The sequence below is a fragment of the Macrobrachium nipponense genome, chromosome 8, assembly GCF_015104395.2.
Source record: "Macrobrachium nipponense isolate FS-2020 chromosome 8, ASM1510439v2, whole genome shotgun sequence".
Lineage (NCBI taxonomy): Eukaryota > Metazoa > Arthropoda > Malacostraca > Decapoda > Palaemonidae > Macrobrachium > Macrobrachium nipponense.
The window spans coordinates 62,200,235-62,207,734 of NC_087203.1; the positions used below are offsets into that span (position 1 = coordinate 62,200,235).

A 7,500-nucleotide genomic window follows, 5' to 3' on the forward strand; every position below is an offset into this window, starting at 1 on the left:
AAATGTCTATGTTATCAGGTATTTTAACCAAGATGCATTATTCATTTTGTGGAACCTTCTTCGTTTATGCTTACCTGTTTCTTGGCAGGAAGATGAGGCGACCTCATTGTCCACGTTTGGAAGGTACAACTAGAAGAAACTTCCGGCAGAAGGGGAATATATATGCTGCAGTAAGTGGACGAACGTTTATTCGGAGTTAGTGATTATTGTACTTATCAAAAAATTACAAAACCATCATATAGTGTCTCGAGTTAGTCAAGTAAGGTGACACTGCAGTGTCAGCTGACCTTTCCAAAGCAGAAAAGGTTGTTTTCAAGGTCACAACTCTTTCTTTCCTTGGGAATGTCAGTCATCTTGAAACGATGCCTCATGAGATTATGAACTCTTCCTTTACGCGAATCCTCAAATAAGGTTAAATTCAACCTAAAGGACTATCCTGTACTATGGCATAAAAATCCTTGGGTCTGCGAAATCACCTATAAAGTTCTTAATCTAAGAAAACTGGGTACTATTCATCAAAACCGCCAAGAATATTCAGCGACAGAGACTAATTCTTAATAATCGACTGTAACTATTACAGAGAGCAGATCCTGTTAGTTTAGGTGCGCAACTCAGTCTCTGGCCTCACCAGCTATATTTAACCACTCTACAATACAGTGGTTCCTGACCATTCCAGTTTAGCTCTGAATGTTTATTTTCTTTCTGCCAAATAGGCTTATCTCGTCCAAACCAAGTTCAGTCAGCCTGTCCTGGCTTAATCCCATTGTTTTGCTTCCCGTGGTCCACGTTGCAGTTGCTTGGAAAGATCCTAAATAGTAGACGATAAATTGTCTTGGGTTGCTTCAAAACCAGGCGAACGAATTACAGCTGCCACCGAGATGATGTGACTATATTACCTACATCCTGGTCATAAGGTGTTTTAAAGGGAGAGGCTGTTTAATTGTCTTTTGTGCCACACCTGAGATTCATTTTAATTAGATTGTAAAAGGATAGATATTATTAAACATAACGTAACGTTGGAAACATTGTAACGAATGATATGCAGTTCGTTATTCCGATAGAGGAGAGATACCTGTACATTTTTTTTTATCTTAGGTTGACTCCCTGATTTTTAAGTTGGTAGCAGCATTTTTGTCGTATTTTTACCTGCCCTGATAAATAATGCCCTTATATGTGTCATTAATTGCCCTCCTATGACATAATATAACTGCAAGACATTGGAACTGTGTTGCTTATTAACTAATTTCATTTCAGATCCGTGATGTCATTAATGCCTCAGTGCTTAAGTGATCAACGTGGAATGAACTCCATGTTGTGACAAAGAAATATTCGAATGCTGAGAGAAAAATTGACTAGAAAACACCCCATACCGATTATTCCTTAAGAAGAAAATTGTCTCATAGAAAATGATCTGCAAGCTTTTGTAACACTGACGGAAGGTGTACTGAAAAATACTTTCGTTCATATTCAATAGTTCACCCAGGTAGAGGTTTTAAAACGAAATTTGGAGACTTGCAATTATTGTTGATGGGGATTCGATTTTCATTATTTATTGTAATGAAACACTGATTTTTTTTGTCAGTGATATATTCAAAAGCTTTATCATCATTGCTTGCAACATTAGCAGCTCAACAAATGTAGTTACATTGTCACATTTTGTATTCAGTTTTGTTGTTTCAATTCTGACGCTCCGTAATATTTTAATATTTTAATATTTTTTATATTTACCATACTACATTCATTTAAATTGTTTTTCATCTGTTCATATCGCAAGGTCAGCTAATAAGTGCTGTTTCTGAGTCAAAGCAAAAATCATTCGAAGTTATTAATATCAAAAGAATGGAATGGAAAAACGGATTTTCCAAGAGCTTGTGAACTGAAAGATAAATATGTGCAAGTGATATTTGAACTTGAAACTCAATTAAGAATAATATATGATTTACGGAATTGCGTTTAATATATTGAGAGAGTGAAAATAAAATCTGTAAGATTCATTCAGTTTTTCCTGCGAAAAAGCACGGGTGGATAAATATACGCATGATAAACTTATGTTTTTGTTTTTATCTTCGCTTTGTAGCACCTTGAACGTGAGAGGAATCCAAGAATAACTCAGAGGATTGGCAGATCTGGTCCTGATTAGTATCTGTGAGCCCATTCTGGGATGGTTTTCTATTCATTACCCAGAAAGGAAGGACAGATGCTTCAAAACACCCCTCAGCATTGCAACTTCCAAAACATTACCCATTACATTCACCTACGAAGAAAGCTCATGAGCAGCTCGTCAGAATCCCTTAGAGAGTCACCCACCTCTATCTTTCACGTGATTTCGGCACATGAAGAACCTTTCTTTAAAATATATATATATATATATATATATATATATATATCTCTATATATATATGAATATATATATATATAGATATATATATATATATATATATATATATTTATATATATATATAATGTATATATATATACTAAATAATATATCCATATATAATATATATATATATATCTTATATATTATAACTTATATTTATGCTTATATACTTATATATGTATTAGTATACATAACATACATATACATATAGTTCCAAACTATTGTACCTGTTGAGCTAAAATGCTTTGATGCAATTTGATGCCTTGATGTCATAGATTTGGTCCATATATATGATATATATATATATATATATATCTATATATATATATATATATATATATATATATATATATATATATATTACACGAATTTGTATATTTGAATGCGTTCTTAGATTTGCTTATTAGTTTTAATTACAAACCCATTTTTATACAGTACATAAATGTTTCAAAAAGTGCTTTTTTTTACTTAATGTGCGCAATTTTGCATTAGAAGAATATATCGTGGTTTATGTGATATTAGATATTATTATTTTTCTTAGCAAATAAGAAATGATTGTGTTTGGGATTGGATGTTTTGTTGATTAAAGATTTAAAAACTCTTATTTCTAAGAAAATGCTTTTCGTATCAACTGTTTCGGGTCCTCAACTTAGAATAATTCATAAAGGTAATTCCTAGACTTGATGATTAAATTGTTTATTTACCTTCAAACTATCTCACATAGTTAATAATCAGTGATTTCGAAAATACAATAACTGACGAAGAAGTGTAATTTATAAAAAAACAATTAATCATTCATTCTGTTAGTGATGGATTATTATTAATGTCCTTGAAAGCTACATTAGTACGTTGTAATACATGCCAATGAATAAGTTGTATCCTGACCAAACCTTTCTGAGTTTACCGAACCTGATCACAGTGAACTTAATGATATAGTTTTTGTTTTATCTCAATGACAACTTTAGTTCCAAGTTCCATTTTGTAGCAAAGAAAAACCTGTTGTGACTTGCTTTTACACGAAGATTAAAGCATCATACATTTTGTCTCGTTGTGGTATATGAAGGGAAAGCGGCGGACATTCGGTTGTTTAGAATTAAAATCTCTATATTCTACAAAACATGGAAATTATAGGTGTGCGCAATAAAACTATATGTTGTATGCGAATGCTATTTTGATTATTTAGACGATTTGTCAGTCCATGTCTATTGGCAGAATTTCATTTTTACACTTTCATATCAATTTCGAGTTCAAGGATATTCTCGTATTTGTTTTATCGACCACAATGCGTTCGTTTATTTCAACTATATTTTAAAATAATGTATTCTGCCCTTTGTTTTAACACACGTGAAAGTGGTATAAAATCTTAAGAACGTAACACTTTCTTCACCGATTTCCCTGCCATTCTCAAGAGACCAATTCCTTTGATCTTCAAGAATGTGACAAAACTTGTGCTCCCCTTAAAATGATTATTTTAATATAGATATATATAGATATATATATATATATATATATATATATATATATATATATATATATATATATATATATATATATATATGTATCTATATATATATATATATATATATATATATATATATATATAAGATATATATATATATATATATATATTTATATATATATATATATATATATATATATATATATACATACATATAGACCTCCTTGTTAAGGAAAACGCTTATAGGTGATATAATATATATATATATATATATATATATATATATATATATATATATATAATATATACATACATACATATATATATACATATATATATGTTTATATATATATATATATATATATATATATATATATATATATATATATATATACAGAGAGAGAGAGAGAAGAGAAGAAGAGAGAGAGAGATGATGAAGAAACAGCAGACGATGAGAGAGAGGTTGAGGTCACCACCTTTAGTTGTCCAAATGTTTGGTTGTTCATTGAACCAAAAAAGAATCATTTCTTAATAATTAATAATAATAATAATAACAACTTTATTCAGGTGACATTGTACTGCGGACTTTTAAGCTGAATGCAATTATAGAAATATGTGTATTTTCTTATTTGATATTCTGGCTTTCATTTATTGGTATCAGTGTTTTCAAATCAAATTGCTAAGAATTCATGATGTTGTCATGAAATGCTCTCTTTTAAAAGATGATTTATTTTTAAATTTGTGAAGGCCTTACTTTATTTTCCCTCTAGATACATGTGATAACAGAAATAGTAATCGAAGAATAACGTAGTAGCAGTAGTGGTACTAGTAATATTAGTAGTTTTAGTAATACATAGTGTGTTAGCTTTTAATCAGTTGATATAGTACGAATAGTTTTCTGACTTGTGTCTGTCACCCACTTGACAGATTAATGGGTGCGCGCAACTGTGTTGCACGTCGGTGGCTTCCAGGCCGCTGGCTGTACATTCACCTGACACATGCAACTATATTTATATATATATATATATATATATATATATATATATATATATATATATATATATATATATATATATATATATATATATATATATATATATATAATTCAGCATGTGATTCATATACAGGATTAAGCTACAAATGTCCTTTAATATCCAATTCGCTCTATGTTAACCGGAGGGGAATCTTTTTAGTTGATAATAAGTTCGTCGTCTCATGGGATCGAAGAAAAAAGAAAAAAAGAAAAAAAGAAGAAAAAAAAAAAAAAAAAAAAAAAAAATATATATATATATTAATATATATATATATATATATATATGATATATATATATATATATATATTATCATATTTATTTATTTATTTATTTATATATATTTATTTATTTATTTATGCGTATGTCTGTGTGCCTGTGTTTCTATGCGTGTGCATAAATCTTGGAAATTGCCTCTGTCTCCTACTCGCTGTCCAGCGTTAAATTCTGCGATGTTTATCAACTGAAATAAAGTTAATCAGTATGAACTTTGAATCATTTCATGTTAATCTAGCTCTATAAAATGGTTAATCCTTTCCGATGAATAGTTCACAGAATTTCATAAAATCTGTTGTGATGTGTTTATTTCTTGCTGCACTCTCAAGCAGCAGTTTGTTTATCCATGGTATAGTCTTCAAATTATACACTTCCACCTCCGGTCGGATAAGGAATGCCTCCCTGAAATCATTTTTGACATAAAGAAAAACTTAATATCGACTATCTCAGTTTACCTCTTTTCCATTTTATTCTGACATCGATATAATGACAATGACATTTTTTTTATCATATATGCTACAGAAAACACTTTTTCAACAGACCCCCTTCTTTTTCCTGGTAGGCAACATGTGTATCTCTGCAACTCAGAGCTGTTTGCCATGGGATTTATTCATAACGGAATTATATTTTGAGAATTTATGGGTAATAAGTTGATAGTTACATTGACTTCAATTTCATGTTATTGTATTCGCCTTGAAACTTGTACTATCGGTTTGAATTCTTGTAAGATTACCTTGTCTGTTCCTTCATTTTGTTTCTTTGTAATTTTCTTTATAGTTGCTTATTCCGGTAAACCGATGACTTTCAATATTGTTATTTTTTTCTGTTTTAACAAATAAATAATTGTCAAAGAATTATGAGAGTTGCTAATTTCCATCGTTTGGTGCCTGGCATTTTTAATTCAGCTCTTTGCTTCACTATGAGCATCGAGATTTCCAAGTGATGTTTCTGTGAAAAACAAAAGTTTCATCTTTCAACTTAATTAATATAAAAGAATTATGAACTTTGGTGTATAACTTCAAGTGCGAACAAAATTTCCATATTTACTGCATTTCTTTCCGTATCATACTCTTTCATAAATCCCAAACATTTTATTTGTGAATATAATATATATAAGAACTATAAACTGTTGCCATATCAAAATAAAAAATAAAAAAAAAATCGTATTGTCATTTTAAACACGGTTTTTAATATAGTCAGTTTCCATATAAATCAAATGTTTATTATTTGTAACTAATATAAAAAAAAAAAATTAAATCTCCGGTGCTATACTATATATGAAAATAGAAAGAAATGTTTTACCTTCCATATCCACTACTTATTAGCAATAAACTCGACTTTCGGTGTTTTACAGCTCTGTGATAAATTCGATACATACTGATCGATTCGGACATTGTTATATATAATATATATATATATATATATATATATATATATATAAAAGACCCCGAAGACCAGACTCGTGTCGCGATTCCCCGTGGCGGCGAAAACGAAAAGTGAAAAGATGCCCGTCGGTCCGATGGCGTCGGGTTCTACTGCCCCCCCGACGCTCCGCTCGCAAAATGGCGGCTCCTTCTCCAAGAGACGGACGGCACTCTTCGGGCTGGTTGGGAGCTTCCGTCTAGACTCTCTTTTTCTCTTCCAAATTACAGATGATAAAGACGACATGCAAATTAGTAGTGTGATGTGAAAATGGAAAAAATTAATATCGGGGAAAGGAAAAATTCTTAAGATTATATATATATATATATATATATATATATATATATATATATATATATATATATATATATATATATATATATAGATATATAGAAATGTATATATATATGTATGTATGTAGATAGTGTATATATGTATATATATACATATATGTGTATATATATATATATAATATATATATATATATATATATATATATATATAATATGTGTGTGTGTGTGTGTGTGTGTGTGTATATATATGTGTGTATATCTATATAATATATATATATATATATATATATATATATATATATATATACTATATTTGTCCGTTCATCGATTCCTTTCGCTCGCACAGTGATGTGATGTAATATTAACTGCAGAAAACGACGAACAAATGTAAATCTGTAGGAAAATACACGATGATAATGAGTCGGAAAGTCATTTCTTTTGTGGCAAGCATTTTCCACCAACAGTCATTCTTGTATGTAACGCATAAATCCCCCACTTAATGTGCCTCAAGGAAAAGGTACTTCATTAAGTCTCGGTGCAGGAAGGAGAGTTTTTAATTAATTCTGTATGAATCCATCCGTTATGGTTAGATTGTGGGATTTCATTATTTGTCTATAAATATATATATATATATATATA

At 29.7% G+C, this 7,500-nt stretch overlaps 1 long non-coding RNA gene across 1 annotated transcript in view; it reads left to right on the plus strand.

Moving 5' to 3' along the window:
* Nucleotides 1-7,500, plus strand: part of LOC135223272 (uncharacterized) — a 93,463-nt gene that overhangs the window by 65,070 nt on the left and 20,893 nt on the right. The window contains exon 2 of the long non-coding RNA XR_010316452.1: nt 89-170. This is a non-coding gene — a long non-coding RNA (uncharacterized LOC135223272). The remainder of the gene's footprint in view (nt 1-88; nt 171-7,500) is intronic.